At 44.5% G+C, this 20294-nt stretch overlaps 1 protein-coding gene and 1 long non-coding RNA gene across 2 annotated transcripts in view; one reads left to right on the top strand and one right to left on the bottom strand.

The window, feature by feature from the left end:
- Nucleotides 1-8842, bottom strand: part of LOC144823439 (uncharacterized) — a 70240-nt gene extending 61398 nt beyond the window's left edge. Inside the window, exons 1-2 of the long non-coding RNA XR_013608794.1 lie at nucleotides 8680-8842; nucleotides 6588-6659 (exon numbers count right to left, since the gene is read on the bottom strand). This is a non-coding gene — a long non-coding RNA (uncharacterized LOC144823439). The remainder of the gene's footprint in view (nucleotides 1-6587; nucleotides 6660-8679) is intronic.
- The window catches only part of ADAMTS15 (ADAM metallopeptidase with thrombospondin type 1 motif 15), a 359025-nt gene that overhangs the window by 4398 nt on the left and 334333 nt on the right, over nucleotides 1-20294 (top strand). The gene's annotated exons all lie outside the window — the stretch shown is intronic.

Here is a 20294-nt window from a genome sequence, read left to right as displayed (position 1 = left end):
CACCATTTTCCCAGGTGTAAAATCTTTAGCCAATACGTGGCACTTCAGCAAACCCCTTTTGTTCCTCTGTGTAGTAAACATGTGGTAGAAATGCTGCACATTCTAGTATTTGTCAAAGGCAGGCACAGCCCCGTCACCTCAGGGCAGGTCGAGGGAGCGCTAAAGAGTCTGCCCGGGCAGGAAGCGCTCAGAAAACGTTCAGTACTGACTGATAGTTTGGGTGAATAATGTTTCTTAGGAGGAAAGGTAATCAGTTTTCAACGGGAGGTGGGTGCGGGGGTTTGGCTCGTACACAGCCGAGGTATAGCGAGGACAAACTAATCCGCGTAGCAGGGGCATCCCGCAGTATTCAGTCCGTCCTGAGAGAGTGCTGGGTTTTCAGTTTATGCAGCTAGAGTGCTGTGTCTGGTGTCCAAGTAGACAAGGTGCAGACTGAGTACTGATTGGGGGGGTGGCAATGCAGGAGGGGTGAGAGAGCGACAAGAGAAACAGAAGGGAGAGGAATAGAGCGAGCGGGCGGAGAGAGAGAAAAGGAGTGGAAAAGGTGGAGGGGAAAAGTGTGACCACTTGGAGGAGAGAGAAGTATATGGAAGGAGAGACGGGGAGATACAGAGGGAGGGAGAAAGGAAAAGACAGCCGCAAAGAAAGGGGGAAAAAAAAGAGAGAAGAGGAGTCAGGGAAGACGAGAAAGAGAGAGAGAGAGAGAGAGAGAGAGAGACGAAGTGCTGCAATTTCTGTAATAAATACAAGATGATAGACTGAGTGCTAAAACTTTTTAACCACCCACCCCTAGTCAAGAGATCTGGGTTTAATCCCTCGTTCTTTTGCTCACCATGCCACCCCAGTTTGGAGCCAGGCGTATGCAAATCAGTCTTGACCCTGCTCCTCATGGCAACACAACTGCCAGTTTGCTATATTTGCCCTAAGTGGGACGGGTATGCCCAAACGTGGGCCCTGTGTTCACTACCCTACCAGACAGAAGATAGCCTGGCTGATGAGCGATGATTCACTGAAACTGGTCCTATAATGCTTGTTTCAGGTCCACGGAGGACCGGGACAGGCAGTTCGGGCTGTACTGTTCCCATGGGGGGCAGGGTCAAGACCGAGTTGCATAGGGCTGAGTCTAAACTGGAATGGCATGGCATGCAAAAAAATGGATTTAACCGAGATCTGTGACTGGGGTGAATGTTTGATTTGTTCAGCATTCCGTCTATCATCTGTTCTTTTGTGATTCCTGTAATGGCATCTGGGTTGAGGTGGTGAGCATTCGGTGAAGGCATTGAGCATCCTTGACGTTCATTTCCTGCAGCTGGAAGTCTTGAGTTTTTGTTCCTAGCTGCCAGAGGGATTAGTGATGGATCAAGTGTGTAAAGTGCTTAGTGTCAACTTCAGGCCGCTAGTTTACCGGGCATCAAATCCAAGCACACTGTGGGGCTTTTTTATGAGAGACCTGCATCACTTTTGCACCATGTAAAGAGGTACATTCGTAGCACAGGGCTCTCAGAAAGATTTAGGAAGCCTCACAAAGCCACCCTGCGTGTGCGGCCTCATAAATCATGAGTGAGGTGACACAGCGCAAATCACTGCATCGCCTTACTCTGCACCCGGGAGGCGTTCTATCGGCATTGCAGAGGGTTTTCCCACGCGACACCCATTGAATTTGACACTGCTCCAGATTTACAAAGTGATGTAAACCTGGGGAAGCGTCAAATCGCTTTGCCTCCCGAGGTGAGGCGTAACAAGGAGAAATATCTTTATTTCTCCTCATTTTTTACTCTTTCCATCTGCGCTGCATTCTGCAGCACACAGAACAAAAAACACATTGGATAATTTTTGTGTGCAGGAAGGCGCCCCTTCCTGCAGAAAAACAATTCTGCCTGCAACAGAGGCACTGTTGCACCAAGGTGCTCAAATGACCCCAGCACAGGTGGAAAGGACAGGAATGCACCGTATTGCTTAAATACGGTGCATTCTTTCCCTTTCACATTTATAGGGCAGTTCATCAAGGTGCCGTGCTGCACAGCCCAATGCCAAAATGCCACAAATTAGGCCTTGTGTGTGCCGATTATTCCATCCAGAGAGAGGTTGCTGAGCTTTTAGTGTAGGCAGTGAGACTGAGGGCCTAATTTATTGCATTTTGACGTAGGGCATTGCACCAAGGCACCTTGCTGCAGTGCCCTACGCCAAAGTGAAAGGGCAGTAATATACCGTATTTAAGCAATACAGTGCATTGCTGTTCTTTCTGCCTGTGCTGGCGCCGTTTCAGCAGCCTATCGCCATCATAGGCACCCTTGCTCCTCTGTTGCAGGCAGATGTGTTTTCCTCCTTCTGGATGTGCTGCAGAATGCAGCACACATGGAAAGAGGAAAAAAACTCGAAAAAATTACACTATTTCACATTGTTAAGCCTCACCCCAGGAGGCGTACGGATTTGGCGCTTCCCCATGCTTACATCACTTTGTAAATCTGGGGCGGCGTCAAATTCCATGGGTGTTGCGTGGGAAGCCCCAATGCAACGCCCATGGAGCTCATCCTGGGAGCAGGGTGATGCAGCGATTTGCACTCCGTTGCCTTACTCATGATGCATGAGGTCACTCAGAGCCACACAGGGTGGCTTTGAACGGCTTCACGAATCTTTATGAGAGCCCTGCTTACCCATCTACATCTTTATGTGTTGCCAAGACGACACAGGGCTCTCATAAATAAGCCCCTAATTTCCTAATTCAGACAGCTGGAGGTGCGGATATGTAGTTTACGCAGAGAAAGGGGACATGGGTGCTCACTCCAAGGAGCGAGAGTCCTGGATATTCATTCAAGGGACATAGATTACTTAGCCTTCATTCTAGGCTTGCAACAAGCTATATTCAAACCTTCAAGATGGAGTGGGAATACTTGGAGCCCGGGGGATAGAGCAAGCACATATTCAGTCCCAGCAGGCATGGAGTGAGTGCCGACTCAGCAGACGGCTGGAGTGTTGCGTGTTCCTATAAGGCAGAGAGAGCGTTGGTTACTCAGGAGTAGTGCTGCGTTTTCATCCTACGTCGGGTGAGTGCTCAGTGCTCGCTCCAGGTAACTAAAATGCTGACTAGTCTTTCGAGACGTGGAAAGTGCTGAGTCATCTTTCTCCGCAGAGATTCTCAATGTTCAGCCTCTTTTGAGAGAGTGCGGAGTATTCAGTCCGTGAAGGGAAACTGCAGAGCGCCCCGGCCCTGCAGGAATACTGTTGAGTATTCAGGGCAGACAGAGAGAGAGGTGGATATGGATGGGGAGCGCCGAGGGCTCAGGCCCTGCAGGGACAGTGCTTGTAGGAACATTTAGTCCAGACTGGGAGAGTGCGGACAATGCAGTCCACCAGGGAGAGTGCGGCGTGTTTAGTCCATGAACGATAATGCTGACATTCTATTCAGACAGGGTTAGTGTGCAGTAATCAGTTGATAGAGTGCTGAGCATTTATTTAGACGTGACATTAAGAGAAGGCTGAGCTTTTCGACCAGGTACAAACAGTGATGCTTTCTGGAGTCCTCCAAATGCCAGTTTCTAAAAAACGTTTGAAGTTTAGACTCCATCATCCCACATTCACCGAATCCAGTTTCTAGAGTGAAATCAGAGGGCAGCGAACGGGTCTCTTGTCGTTTCCACACATGGCCAGTGGGTGGCGCTAAAAAAATTGAGATCATGGATCATGTTTCCAGGCCCCAGTGACCAGGAGCACTGCAGCAACCCTGAACTGGCCGTGCGGCAGCTGGGGCCGAGTGATAGGGACCAGCAGGGCCGAAGCAGTACCCCATGTACGCCTCCCTCCCCGCCCCTTACCTCCACTGAGGCTTGCAGTAGAGACTGCGCTTTGACGGTCGGTGGGGCAGGCAGGGGGCGGGCCAGGTGGGAGCACTGATGAGAAATACCTCCATCATGCCATGACTCAGATATGGGCGGGAGGGCTTATAGTGCGCCTGCTGTGGAATTCAGAGTAACAGCGGAGGGGGCTGTGTGTGTGGGGGGCGGGTGGGGGAGTGGGGGGGGGGGGCGGTCGGGTGCTTGGCAGGAGAGGGCAGAATGGTGGAAGCAGTGGGCAGTCTTCCCCTTTTCCACAGTCACCGTTTCCTATATTATCTGAGGGAAGAACCGATTCGGAGACTTGGATCCGGTCTATAAGTGGGCAGGATCGGGGTGGTGTGGTGTGAGGTATTTAGTGTGGTAAATACCTGCTATTCCGTATTTTTATCAAGGAAACGGGCAATAAGACATGGAATTTGGTGCTTTGCACATTAAATTCTGCATGGGTCGGTGTTTACCGCACATTTCCACCTGTTACGTTTATGCAGGTTTGACCTGCTAAAATGTACCAAGAGAAAAGTGTGTACGGTATAGTATTTACCCCGATACGAATTCTGATGTGTGCGGACACGGAAGTTACCACATATATTAGAAGTAACCAAACCACGAGTTATACGGCGTGCATCTAGTACTAGAGACGATGGGATTGTAGCCAAGCAGCGTGGGCCAGACCACACGGATGTTATTTCTTTCTCTCTCTCTTTGTATAAACTCTGGGGCTCATTAAGAAGCCCAGTGCGCTGTTGGAACGTCACAGCATTCCGGCAGCGCACAGGGCTTCGTCAAATCTGCAAGGACATATAAAGCCACCCTGCATGGCGTTCCATGGGCTTGTAGATATGGGCTGAGGCAAGGCAGCAGTCACTGCGTTGCCTCTCGCTGTGATGGGGAGGCGTACCGTGGGCTTTACGGAGGGTGTTCCCACGTAACACCCATGGCATTTGATACATTCCCAGATTTACAACAAGCTGTAAACCTGGCAATCTGCCAAATGCATAGGCCTTTCCCTTCCGGTCGCGCACAGGGCTTGAAAATATGCCCCTGAGTGTAGGGTGCAGTGTTGCAACTGGCTTGGACGTGGGCTTCCTGGGCCTTATTTGTTGTCGGTAAGTGAGTTCTTTTGCAGCTTTTGCCTTTTCTCATCTTCAGCACCTTCATGCAGTGGTGTAGCAAGGGGGGGTGAGGCCTGCCCCGAGTGGCGAAAGTTTTGGGGGCAGCGGCCTCCCTCTCCACTCTTACATGCGGTCGTCACAGCAAACACAGGGATTGCCAGCACCCCTCCTCCGCTCCTACTTGCAGCCGCCGCAAGGGATCGCCAGCACCCCCTGCACTTACCCGTGCCAGTTGTGGGGCAGCAAACACAGGGGCCGCAACGAGCGGGCAAAGGTCTAGCTACGCCACTGCCTTCATGACTGATTTTCCCTCTATCAATTAATCTCTTGGCATTTACTCTATCTGCTTAGCTCCCTGCTGAGCCATTCTTACCTTTGCCCATATTACTGAACCTCTTCTCCTTACTCTGATTCAGGCAAAATTCATCCAATACACTGCACCCCACTACATGGAGTTCACAGTTTGTCGCATATTTACATAGTAGAACGTCCAGCAACATATGTCAGTACATAATAAAGCACTACATCTGCAAACACTACATTGACCACAATACATTGGCACTGTAGGGTCAGGGGTTTGTATGACACTATACAGAGTTCATTAATATCAACCTATAATATCATCATATCCACTACTGTGACCGGGCACTACATTACAGCAGATATTCGGAAAACACAAAATCCAAATGGTGCTCAAGGGATGCAAAGAAGCCATGCCACGCTTCCAAGTAGGAAACAAAACTGCCCCCACTCACATTCAAAATTAACCTGAGCCTCAATGTTCAAATCACAGACCTCCACAAAGAGTTGATATAGATATGTTCTTCATTTTATTGCCAATCCTCGTATGTGTCCAATACATTCAACATAAAATGTAGCCAACACGTGCTTCGTCTATAGTAGGTATACCACTGACTTCATCAGGGCTACAAGATAAATCATAGTCAACCTCAGTTCCTTTCATTGATGTCCCAACCCAAAATTAGTTATCACCGCAGTGAATATAGCCATTACTGAAGAGAGTGTATAGACCCCAACTGGAAAGGAGTAAGTGAGTATTGTCATAAATACCCAATGTAAACCTGTTTCAGTGCCATAGATCCACCGCAGAACTTTCTTATAACCAAAATGAACAACTGTCAGCAAAACTGATTGCTCTGTAATAAACTAAGAGGATAAAAGGATAGATGAAGGAGAAGCTCACATTCCCTGTTGTTTAAAATAATGCCATGCCTCTCACCACAATATTGTGATCAGACCTTAAAGCCATCGATTGGCAGGCTTTTCCTATTCAATGAATCCAAACCTACTCACCTAATGATTCTATTGCAAATGACCCATAGTGTTGCATACACACAGGGGCGTAACAAAGCCCCCCGCAGACCCCTCAGTGCCGGGGGACCCAAGCTCCAGGGGGTCCCCTCAAAAAAATATACTGGCCTGAGAGCTCCTGAGTGAGCTGGAAGCGGGGCCCACCATGTATTTTGCAGGGGGGGCCCCTCGAGTTTCATTACGCCACTTCATACACAATATTAGCTAGTGCCTTCCATTGTCCTAAATGGACAAAAGTAATATTGTTAATTGTCCAATGTTCAACCAAATTTCAAATTCAGTGTTAGACCCATTAGAGTCAAATTCTTACCATATTTTCCACTGTGGCCACCAAATTATATCACAGGCAATTTCTTCAATCTAAATCTTTTATGTTTATAGTCTGTAAGAAAACACATAATTCCATCATAGCGTCAAAAAATAGTACAAATACTAAGACATGTCAGAACCCTCACTATGCCATCCAAAATGTACTATATCAAATTCACCCCATAATTATTGGTCTAATAAATAATACATACCACATACTGTCATATATCTGCCAATACTATCAATTATAACATTCAAAGCGCAACCAAATTGTTCTCCAATTCCCAACTATGTGCTCTCCATGAACACAGTACGATTGATGTCACGATTATCAATCATAAGAGAGAATAAAATGCACCCTTGGTAAGTATATATAAAAACTGAATTGTGCATCGATTTTATAGCTATAGTTAAACTCCGTCACAATGTATGTACACTTCCACCCAGAATAAGTGGGTAGTGGACAGAAGGACCATCAATTATATGGAATTCTATATTAACAAATCCATATTCTGTTTATATATACCTATACTTGTATGTTTGACCACACTGTAATAAACATCCATGGGTGGTGTCAATTATTGGGCACTCAAAATGTAATATTTGATGATACCAAAAGTAACATGATCTTTATCGTAAAAATAGTATGGTGTAAAAATATCTTTGCGAAAATATGACATCATTCCCCATGTTATATATGTTAGATATACAGAGAACTACAACTACCTGAGGTATTCATAAGGTGTCCATCCACACATATAGCTTCAGCGTTAACTAGTTAAAACGGTATGACAATCAAAATAACCCTATCACACATCCCTGACCAATTTCCAGAACTCAGATAAGCACATCATGTAACAATCTGCACATTCTAGTCTAACAATAGTCACTGTACTTCTTAACCGTAATTTCATGTTACTCAATGGAGAGAAATCCATTCAAAATAGCGGTGTACTTCATCTGCGCCACCTTGTAATATCTATACATACTCTAGTGTTGGGTCCTAGACATAAAGAAAAGACAATCTTTACGTCGATTTCCCAAATGAGAGGCACCTTCATATGGTCTCCCAGCACTTTTTATTCAGTATTAGAGCCTAATTGTCTATCCCAATGCTTGCCTGTATTAAGCAGCTGCAGAGAAAGTAAGCAGCTAAAAGAAGAAACTGAGGAGGTCCATAGGAAACTCAATACAATATGCGGTCAAATAGAACCAAGTGTCCTTATCATTGACAACGAATCATCATACCCACGGCATTTCGGCCAGTTCTCTACAAAACAGTATAATGCTGAACCGTAGCTCTATCATTCAATAACATGAACAATTATATTTGTACGTATTGTGAGTATATCTCATCCAGTAATCATGTATGGTGCTAGCGTATACTTTTGGAACATATTGCAGTTGATTCAAATACAGTCCATTATAGTAACAACATTATTCACCTGATAACATTATCATACCTCATCCCAGTATGCACGTCGCTAATCTGTATGTCATATAACTGCTAGTAAGACCCTCAATATTTATCATACTTGCTCATTGTAACCAAAATATAATGACTAAGTCCATGATTGGGTGTGACCATATCACGGACTCACTTGGTATAATTCCCTTATTATTTGGGGAAGGTACAGAAGCACATTTGCATGGGTATGTTCATAACCATACCATAATAATTTATAGCCGTGCCACACAGTCCAAAGTGGTGCTCCTGTCTTATAAGGTCTGATAGTACATATACATAGGTATGTTTATGTACATACCATTACACCACTGTGGCATGAAGATGAAGTGATAAACACACTCACATAATTCTGTGGTATAGTTTAGATGAATAACCTTGTCATGAGGCACCAACTGTACTCATAGAGGGAGAAGAAGGAGAAGAAGAAAGGATAAAAAAAGTAAATATAGATGTATTTGTATTTTCAGATTCAGTTTAAAGGCAATGTGTTACCAACCCTTTCATGTACTTCATGTGCCCAAAAAAGACTGAATTTCATAGCCTATATTCAGACCATTTTCTACTGCATGCAATTTTATTGTCCAACAGGTTTCACACTGTCTGAGCCTCAGTTCCCGGTTCTCACCCCTTATATCGTTCTGCCCAGATTCAGTTCTGTGAAATCTAAAGCTCAGATGTACATCTTGGGCCTCAAAATATTTTGCATGTGTCCCAATAGGATATCTTTCATCTAGTTGCTTTAATTCTCTAAAATGTTCCGCAATCCGATCATTCAACAGTCTGATGGTTCTTCCCACATATATCTTGCCACATTTACAAATAAAAACATAAACAACATATTTAGTCGTACAGTCAATATGTGTTCAAATGCAAAATTCACGAGAATGTTGTTATCAAAGTCTTACTGAGGCTAGCCATATTGTTTAATGTCCTGCCCTTACATTATGTAACCCTCAGATATTCTGTAACAAAGGGTTGCAATGTCCTATCCAAGGTCAGTAAGCACCTGTGTTGTCTGAGTATATTAAATACCTTATGTGAACTCAGCTGATTAACTATAACCAGTTTCAACAGCGTCTTTTTGGTGCGGTTCTATTTCTAGTGTCCTTAAGACTATCACTTCATTTTAGTCTCTGGAACCTCATGTTAGCTTTTGAAATCACAGCTTCATCATAAGCGCATTCCAGGAACCTCTGCTCTGTTTTTATATTTGTAAGTGCAAATTCTGTATCCTCGTTGCAATTTTGTCTCACTCTAATTATTTCCACATTGTCTTCTTCTACATTCTGCTGTTAATTTTCTCACCACTAATGTAGAGCTTAACATCTAGGAACACAATCTTTTCTTGGCTGTGTTCCTTTGTAAAGGGCATGTTGAGTATGTTGTCATTTATGAAACAAAAAAACTCATTGAGTGTTACTTGGCTAACAGCCCAAATCATTAGCTAGTCATCAATATATCATTCACCTCAAGATATACATATGAGTAAATGTAATATGGATTTGTTAATGTAGCATTGCATTTAATTGGTGGTCATTCTGTCCACTAGCCATTTATAATAGTAACAGTGGAAAGGAACATACATTGTGACAGAGCTTAACTAGGTCTATAAATTCAATGCACAATGCAGCTTTGATATATACATACTAGCGGTGCGTTTTCGTCTTTCATATGATTAAGAATCACAGTATCAATCTTACTCTGTTCATGGAATGAACATAGTTGCGGATTGGAGAATATTTTGGTTGTGCTTTAGATGTTATCATTGACAGTATTGGCAGCTATGTGACGCATGCATTATTTATTAGACCAATAATGATGAGGTGAATTTAATATGGTACGTTTTGACTGACCTAGTGAGGGTTCTGAGATAACTTAGTATTTGGACAGTGTTTTGATGCTATGATGGAATTATATATTTCTTCACAGACTACACACATAAAAATATTTTGATTGAAGAAATTGCCTGTGATATGGGTTGGTGGCCACAGGGGAAATTACGGTAAGAAGTCAACTCTTATAGGTTTAACACTGAATTTGGGAGAACATTGGACCATTGACAGTATTACGTTTGCCCATTTATGATATTGGAAGGTACTAGTTTATATTGTGTACATGACATTACAGGTTGTTTGCAAAAGAATCATTAGGTGAGTAGGATTAGATTCATTGAATAGGAATAGCCTGCTAATGGATGGCTTAAAGGTCTGAACATAATGTTGTGGTGAGAGGCACGGTATGATTTTTTAAAAAACAGGCAATGTGAGCTCTTTCTTAATCTATTTTTTATCCTTTTTGTTTATTATAGAATAATACATTTTTGTTGATAGTTGTTCACTTCGGTTATATGGCAGTTCCGAAGTGGAACTATGGCACTGCAACACAGTTACTTTGGGTATTTATGACAATACCCAAGTACTAGCTTGGGGTCTATACCCACTCTTCCCATTTGGCTATTATCACTGTGGTGATGATTAATTTTGGGTTGGTACAACAATGAAAGGAACTAAAGTTGATTATGATTTATCTTGTAGTCCTGTTTGAGTCAGTGGTATACCTACCATAGATGAAACACGTATTGGCTACATTTCTTGTTGGCTGTATTGGACACATATGAATATTGAAAATAAAGTATCTACAACAACTCTTTGTGGAGATCTGTGATTTGTAAATTGGGGCCTGGGATAATTTTGAATGTGCCTTTATAACAAAAGTCTTTACAATGCCTTTTTCACAAATGCCTTTCCCAGGAAAAGGTAAGTGTTTTACAGCTAAGTATAAACCAATATATATATATATATACATATATACATATATATATATATATATGTATGGAATGTATGTATGTATGTATGTATATATATATATATATATTACTGCTCCACAAAAGCACCAGCTCGGTGCACTCGCGGACGGGTGCCAGTCATGCGGGGGTGCTCCCGCATAGCCATAGCCCTTCACACTTCTCCAGCAATTCTCCCAAGAGAGCACTCACGGGGGCAGGTTCCAAAGGTTTATTGTGAACCACAGACGCGTTTTGGCAACAGCCTTCGTCGATGTTAGCTGTGTAACGCCAACCATCACCATTTTTAAACGTCATACACCACGTTGTCACGAGGTACAATAAACAACAGACTACTCCTCATAGGACCGGGTGGAAAATGCCAGCGCCATCTTGGTCCTATTCCAAAGCCTATAATACGCAAATCATATAGAGAAAGTATCAAAGTAAAGCGTTATCATTAGAACGTAAACATAGAGATAAGTGACATTACAAACAAACGTTCGCATTTTCTTTTGTAAATACAATACATGTCACGATTTAAGGAAGGTTTTCCAGGCACATGTGTTGTTAGTGATTGATCTTCGGACACATGGTATTGTTTGCCTTGCTTTTAGGTACTTTCAGTGTTTGCGGTTTCCTTTATTGGACATGAAGTGCTGCTAGTGTTTTTGATCATGTACAAGGCGTGTTTGAAGCGTGTTCATCATGTACATGAATGGTACCTTGTTTTTTTTGGGTAGGTTTGGTGTCCATTAATTGGCCTTGAAACATGGAGCGCTTTTGGTTTGTTGTCTTGTGTTTGCAGTTTGCCATTTATATGTACTTGGTGTGTTTGTGCTTTATTCGTCAGTTATTTGGAGAGTTGCAGCTTGTTCTACAAAAAGATGCTCTTTTTCAAACAAGGTTTTATTGATTTTCATAGGAAAAAAAGCAACAATTATGCAGTTGATCGACAGGTTTGGCCGCACATAGGGGCATTGTATAAAGAAGTAGCGGAGTGAGGCATTCGCCGTCATCGCTTAACAACTCACTCTGCCACTTCAGAAATGCAAGTCTGCACCATATTTACAAGAAAATTGTGCAGCTTTGCGTTACTCCCTGCATTGGCGCTGCACTTAGCAGCCTAGCGCCAATGCAGGCACCCTGGCACCATAGTGCCAGGGTGCCTGCGTGCTGGAGAAGGTTGTTTATGTGCAGGAAGGGTCACCTTCCTGAACTTAAACAATCCAAGGCGTTTTGCTTTTTCCAAAAGCATTTCTCCTCATTTTGCCAAGTTAATACCAGGTTTTCCCTAGTCTTAATTTTGGCGCTGCCTCCTATTTAAGCCAACCTTGGAAATAGGGGCCAGTGTCAAAATCAATGGGTGTTTTGCTTTGGAACGCCCACCCTAACACCTACTGCCCACCTCTTTCACGCTAAGCATAGCGTGAAAGGGGGCCTTATTAACAAGGCAGGGTTAAGCCACGTTAAGTAAATAAGGCAATGCCCCTATCGACACAGGGATGTTGGAAAAACTGACATTCCCGTGGCGATAGGTGCTTGTACATATGCCCCCTAGTGAGACCGCACCATGGGTGATGGACTGCATACATATATCATTATAAGGTTTCCTGCATTAACATGGAAGAGCCAGCAGAATGCAAAGGCAGAGAACCAGTATTTTTATTAAGGTACATAGAAACTGTGGTTTCTTTGCGTGTTTGTTATTTAGGTACGCAGTGTGTTTTTTTCTTTAGGTGTTCGTAGGGAGTTTATCTTGTTGTTCAAGAACGTGGAGTGCTTATGGCTTATTCCTTGGGTACATAAAATGTTTGTGGTTTGTTTCTCCCGTAGATTGAGCATTTGTGGTTTCTTACTCATATTGCGAATGAAGGCTTTGTTTTTCAGGTACGTGGAAGATTTGCCTCGTGCTCTCCAAATACATGAAGCTTGTGTTGCTTCTTCCTCAAACTCATCTAGGTTGTGTTAGTTGTTCTTCTGTCAAATGGGGTGTTGGCCCTTTGTTTATCATAGAAATTCTTTGGTTACAATGTTTTCATGTACATTGAGTGTTTGTCACTTGTTTGACAAGAACATCCAGCTTTTGTTACTTGTTCTTGCTTATTGTTTTTAGGTGCATAGAATGGGTATGGTACCTGTGTACTTTCAGTGTTTTAAGCATCTTATTCGGGGACACAGACGCAGGTGTGTTGTTTTAAGACACTTGGGGGCATATGTACGAAGAATTGGCAGAGTGAGGCTTTACAAGGATATGGTGCAGCCTTGCGTATCCCCCTGTGCTGGCACTACACTTAGCAGTTTACCACCAATGCAGGCATCCTTCACCTAGTGCAAGGGTGTCTGCGTGCAGGGGAGGATTGTTTATGTGTAGGAAGGTGTCCCTTCCTGCACATAAACAATCCTTAAATGCCATGTTGTCACTTTTATGTGTGCTGCTTCATGCAGCACACATGAAAGTCCTAAAATTGATTTTTTTTACAGATTGTTTATGTACAGGAAGGGGGACTTTTCTGTACATAAACAATCCATGGCAGTTAGCATTTTCCATCTGTGCTGCACAAGGCTGCATACAGGGAAAAAGCAAAAACTAGAAGAAATAATGCATTTCTCCTCGTTTCGCCAAGTTAAGACCAGGTTTTTCCTCCTATGTATGCTGCCCTTGTACATAGGGGGCAGCGTCAAAATCAGTGGCTGTTGCGGTGGAACGTCCACCGCAACACCCACTGCCCAACCCTTTCATGCTAACCATGGTGTGAAAGGGGGCCTTATTTACAAGGCAGCCTGCCTTGTAAATAAGGCTAAGCCCCTATCGCCACTACAACGTCGGAAAAAGTGACGTTGTAGTGGAGATAGGGGCCCCATGGAGTATTGCAACTTATTAAACCGGCGCACAGATTATGTTTCTATGATTGTTCAGACTGATACAATATTTGTCGTTTGTTGTTTTTGAACATTAGGGCCCCCATTAGGATGGCAGGCGGACTTTACCCGCCCGCCATCCCATCGTGGAAAGGGACCGCCCGCCATAAGGGCGGGGGTCCCGTGGGAGGAATTAGGATGCGCCCGTCACAGTGGCGGGCGCATCCTGTATTTTTACCATTGCGGTGGGCGGTGCTGAATGCACCACCCGCCGCAATGTTAAAAATACATGCTGTGCATTTCAAAGCACAACGTGACAGGCCCCGCGAAGTGCCTGCCACGTTGTCCTTTGAATGGAAGGGGGTACCATAGGTGCCACCCATGTGCACCCCCCACTCCCCCGGAGTCCTTGGGGGCCCGCAACGGGGCCGCAAGTAGACTCCGCATGCCGCCACGGAAAGGCATTGGTAAATGCCCATCCAAATATGGCTGGCGTGTCTGATGAACAACTCCACCATATAAACCCTTTTCCGCCCCAGTCGCAAGGCGACCGGGGCGGAAAAGCGGCGGACGGTCTTTCCGTCCGTAGCGGACCCCCCAGCCATGCTAATATGGCAGGGGGTCATTCCGGCACGGACGGCGGGCGGGGGCGATCCGCCCGCCATCCTAATGGGCCCCTAAGTGTTTGTGAGCTGTTTTTTATGTAAATAAATAATGTATGGCTCATGCTTCAGCAATGGTATCGGAGGTTGGGGAATATAACACCTGCATCTACGAAGGCGGGCGAAAATTCAGAAACGTTTCAAGGTGGAGATTTCCTGCCTGCGGCTGGTAGAACCTGGCCGCTTATCAGTCACAGTTTGTTCCCCTGTTAAGGGAAGAGCATCCTAGGATGCAGCTGGTGGCTTGTGCATAGTGGAATGGGGCAGGCAGTGGGAACTAAAGTGTGCGTGTGGTTCTAGGTGGCTAGGGATATGCACTGTGGAGCATACAAAAAGGTACATTGATGGCTCAGATACCAGGGTTAAGTGCAACGTGCAAGAAACGTGCCTGTAGTTAGGGCTCTGGGAAGAGGGTGTGGGGTGCCTGGTAAATTCGTGCTGCTCGCCTGCTCTCCCTTGTGCTGTAATGGCTTTTCACTCCAAGAAGGGCTGCAGACGCTGACATGTTTTCTTCAATTCTGCGAACTACACATTTTACAAAGCTTACAACATAAAAAAACAACTAAAAAACATTGTGAAGTTTCGAAAAACAGGACCAGGGCAGCTTCACTAATTCATCAATGCCCAAGTAACATCTGAGGAAGTGACATCACACAACCTTTTACCCGGATGTCAGTCTTTGTACCTCTTCGGTCACTGCCTGTTAAGGATTTTCAATGTGGTTGCCTGTTTCCTGCAGGATGGCTTTGCAAGTTAGGGCTCTTTGTGATTTCTCTGTGATTTCTCTGTGACCTGCAGGTCAAGGATAACACAGAGTGACATCTTTCAAATGTTAATACACTAAGAACCACTGTATTGGATAAAAGCAACACTTATCATTTGCTGTGAATTGACAGAGGACAAATGCTGCGGTACAAAGCTAACATAAAATGACATATTACTGATAAATATTCATACCAAAAGTGGACAACCACCTGCTAAAACAAGCAAACTCTTAGAGTATGTCAGAATGATTGGCAGTAGTGTTCTCCCTAAAAACCCAACATGGACTGCGGTGCACATAGCAGGGTTTGTTCTTACAAGCAGCAACATTTCAGGTGGAAATTTCTACCATCCCAACCCTTCCCCTCCCTTCATGCAGCATTCCTTGGTTGTTGCTGAAGCACTTGGAATACTTACAGTTTGCGTTTCAGGCACTTGAACACCAGTCAAAGGACAGATTTATTGGGGAAGTGAATTTGTCTCACTGGGTGTGTTCCGGGGATTGGCTTACTGCTGACGCCCCCGGAGAATGGAGCAGTTGGGCCCCTCCTCCTTTAGAGCACATACCACAAGCAGGGCTTCTGACTGGCTAAACAGTGAGGCATTCAAAATGGAGAAAAGAAGCTCAGCGTCCCTGGTGAGCACGTGTCTGTGGACGTAACTTAGGGGTCACCAGGGGTTGCAGCTGCGACCCCTGGCTTTCCCTCTAGGACCACTGGGCTCAGGGTTGGCAATATCAGTGCCAAGAACGCAGAGACCTTATTTCCGGCGCCACGGTGATTCATTTTAGGGCACTGACACTCTTTGTAGAGGAGCACCGGCAGTTATGCAATGGATTTTGCAGGGCTTTTTTCAGCCTCGGTGGCCTGTGCTGTTCTTGCTGCAATGTGTAGGCCCAGAATTACTGTTAACCAGCTACGGCCAGCGCAGGTAAGAGCGGTGGGAGGGGGTTTCGACTATTTATATAATTTTCCCTCCTGGTCGTCTGTCGAATCCCACCCAGCCCGGCCGCACCACCCACCGCTCTTACCTGCACGGGCAGCGGCTGCTGTTAATTGTTTTTTCTTTTTGTACAGCTTTTGGTGTGTTCATTTTTACAATGTATATATATATTTTTGGCGCCATGTACCATCTCGACTGCAAGCCCTTTAAACTCCCCTCTGCACTGATTGCTTCCCTGTTCAGGACTGGCCCCTGACCACCAACTTGGTTGGGTTCGGCTGAAGCTAATAATGTACTAAACTGCATGCATGGCTGCACTATGGTTTAAACAGCCCTGCCAAGTATCACACATCAGGCGTGATACTAACGCATTTTTGTGTGGTGGTCCGTATCACCGCACAAAAATGCAAGATCACGCAATGTAGCGCCTCCATGAACCACCGCCGGTACAAGGAAGTCAACACCCTGGCCAAACACATTGAGCAGGCAGCGCGGATCACATGCTTCTCAGCTGACAGACTTTGCAATTGAAGTAGTGTGCAAAGTCTATTGCTGAATGGCAGGTCGGGAGTATGCGCCCGACCTGGTGGCTCTTTGCTGCAGCTTTCATTATTAGCACAGCTGCTGCGTGCCGGCTGGGGGTACGGCATTCACATGACCTGGTGAGGTCGGTCACGTGATTGCAACAGTGTATCTATAAATGTCTCTGGGCGCCAGGCAGGGCAATCAGTAGTTATGTTTTATTAGTGCCGCTGCCCGCCACGCCGCAATAATTCTTTTAGTGCCTCCTCGATCATGCGCGCAAACACCGCCTTTCACTGGACAGTCACGGGCCGCACAGTCATGGCAGCGGCAGAACTTGAAGCAGGATCGGACGAATATTATAAAAGAATCGGCTCAGCTGAGGTGAGGAGTACCCCGCCGCTCAGACCACTGCAGGCGTGCCTCGGCCTCTGTGAAGCTCACCCGTGCCTACTAGCGTTAGTGGTGCCTGCTGACTCGCTGACTTTTGGCCTGGTAGGGCTCTGTGCATAGAGGTGTAATCGTGGTTCTGTTTCCTTGGGGTTAACCGACTCGGGCCAGGCTGCTGCATGTAGCTGTGACAGTGTGTACCAGGGGGAAGGCGCCTGTTGCCGTCGGACCGTCTCCGCTCGTCGCCTGCTTCAGAAGTAAGTGTAATATTAAACATCACTTATAACCAGTGCTTTAAATGGGCCTGTACTCACCGGTACGGAGTACCGGCACTTTTTAATTATCGCCTCTTGCGTACCGGAGTTTCTCCTAGGACAAGGAGAGTACCGGTACTCATGGGGGGCCTTGCCTTGACACAGGTTGTGAGCTTCATGTTCTCGTGCCTCGGCAGTACTTTAAACACGACCAGCTCTGAGTTTGCAATCCTGAGCTGAGTTCGCACAGGAGCGCCAGAACAGGAGCTCTTTTCACCTTGACACAGCAATCTTGTCCTGCGTCTCTGCAACTCGGCGGCAGGGTGCTTTGTTTACCTTATGATCCTGCACAGTAGGAGTTGAGATTCCACCATAAAACTAATGGAGAGGGCATGGGCTAACCACGAGCAATGTGAAGAGCTTATGAGAGCCACCAACAAACAAACAGGGGATTTAACCCCAAACCTTTAATGTGCCCCAAATTATGTTTATCCATTTTAAATGAAAAGTTCCATCACCCCTGGTAGAAAACATGCGGTGTGCCTAAATGTATGCTCTTTAAATCACGCCAGCGCTTCATTTAATGTCAGACATTGTAGCGCTGCATGTTTGTTCCTGCAGTGTGGCCCAAGAGCAGGAGCCCTGTACATTCACCACCAATCAAACAGGAACTGATTGAGTAGTAACACTGCAGGCTACACCGCCTTTGCTTTACTCTGTGACGTTTATCGGTGGGCTTCTGATGATTTGATGCCTCTCAAAAATGGAGACGAAGGGTTAAAAAGGTCATGTCCTATACATAATGTTCAACTCTGCAATTCATTTGCCCTACTCAGCACAGGTGCAGTTTCAGATTCAGTAAGGGCTATCCTGTTTTTTCAGCACTCATTCTAAGCGTCTGCTATATTTTCAATAATGAACAGTGAACTGATAGATCTCGGTCAAATATCACATCTTAATGATGCTTGTCAATTAGTTCTATGAAGTTAACACAAGTTTATGGGGCTGAATGTTTAGATTGATAGAACATTGCACTTCAACCTGAGTTCAGAGTTTGTGTTCCTGTTTAGTATGATCATACATTTAAAAAAAATATATATATGCTGCTGCTTTCAACTAAATGGCCTTTATTAGCTCATTTAATAATTTTCTGGCGTTAGTCATTTTTGATGTTGTCTGTTTAAGAAAGAGATAGAATTTCCCTATGCTGCAAGTCATCCTACCTTCACTACATATTATTAGCTAGAAGCTATCGGAGAGAAAGTGCTTTGGAAGAGATTTTGTGCAGTATTTGTGTTAGCATTTCTTTGTGAAGTGGTATTTTATGTCACCAGCTAAGGGTGAGTCGTGAGATGCAGTAAGGGAAATGCCCCTTCCTTGTGGGTACAAACCTGTGAGATTCCTTTATTTAGCTGGAGTTTGTGCTGATGATAGCTTATTTACTGTTTTGTCAGGTAAACTGTAGGGCTTGATTACTGTCAAATGTTGTCAGCCATGATGGGTGTCATTTTTGTATTGCCGGGAACTCTGTCTATATACTGGTCTGTCAGTCGGCGTGTTTTTACACCATTTTGGATTGTGTAATTACATAACATATGTAAGATCAATTATACGAACAAGACTGACAGGGTTCCACAATTTAAAGTTCCAAATAAAGCATGAAACAGCACTTCACACATCCCAGCCTTTTCCCAGACACACCATCAAAGTGCTTGAAAAGTTCAAGATTGCCCTTATAAAACCTACAGCTTTTCAACCAATTTCAGTGAACACTACACTGTAAAATGATCCATTTGGCAGCATTTTTCAAAGTTTTCACGGTGAAGAAACTTTTGTCTCCCAAGTAACTGTTGAAGAAGCTCGACTTTCTCATTTCATTCGCTAGTTTGAATTTTGTTTTGTACATTTTCCACTCAGGCAGCTGGTGCGCCAATGATGGAAGTGGGTACCACCTGAGGGATAACTGGGTGCTACCATTCATGGAACAATTTTGGGCACAAAAGAAGCACTCCTTTTTTATTACCGTAATAATATTGTACTATTCACTATTATTGCAATAAAAAATGTATCACCAGGAGATAAAACAAGACCCTCTCTAGTAGCTGAGGTAAGTAAACACTTTTGAATATATGATGTGCCCACGTTTGCGGTGGAGTGTCTTTCTGTGAGAGAGAACATTTGTATGTGAGAGCATGTCTATATGTGAACATTTGTATGTGAGAGTATGTCTATATGTTAACATTTGTATGTTTGAGTGCAAGTGACCGAGTGCCAGTCAGTTATTGAGAAAAAGTGAGATTGATTGTCAGTGTATATGAGTGAATCAGAGTGAGCGAGAATGAGTGAGTGAGTGAGAGTAAGAGTGACTGCAAATGAGAGATTGATTGACTGAGAATTAATAAGAATCAGTATGGAGAATGTTGGAGAGTGTGAGGTAGAATGAGCGTCAACAACAGCGATTGTATATGCGAGTGCTAATGAGGGAGTCAGAGAGAGTAAATAGAAGTAAGAATGAGTAAGAGTGATTTCAAGGTACTGTGAGCGAGTAAAAAAGTATGAATGAGTCACAGTGAATATGATTGAAAGTGAGTATATATGAATGAGGTAGAATGAGTGAGTAAAAATGTGGGATCGAGAATGAGTGAGTGCAAGCAAGTGTGAGGAAGTATGAGTAAATACGAATAGGAATGAGTGAGAGTGGATGAGTGCAAATGAGTGAGGATCAGTAAAAATAAGAGTAAGTGCAAGACTGACCGAGAAATAACAAGTGACTGAAAATTCATGAGTGAGACTAGTGTGAGTGAGTGAGATTGAGTGAGTGAATGAATATAAGTGATCGTGAGTGAGAATGTGGTTTTATGCTGATGAGTCTTCCATTGGCCCTGACATACAGAAGGTAATTCTTGTCTTATAGAGGCACCCATAGCACCCATAGCAAAATACTGGCAATGGCATACCAGAGGCAACGCTTAGCATGACAGGCACCTCTGAGAAAATACTGGCATAGTGGAGATCATTCTTGGCATGATGGGCACCCATTGTAAAATACTAGCTCTTGCATGAC

This window comes from Lissotriton helveticus, chromosome 3_1 (assembly GCF_964261635.1).
Source record: "Lissotriton helveticus chromosome 3_1, aLisHel1.1, whole genome shotgun sequence".
NCBI classification, from domain to species: domain Eukaryota; kingdom Metazoa; phylum Chordata; class Amphibia; order Caudata; family Salamandridae; genus Lissotriton; species Lissotriton helveticus.
This window is presented reverse-complemented; position numbering and strand designations above follow the sequence as displayed.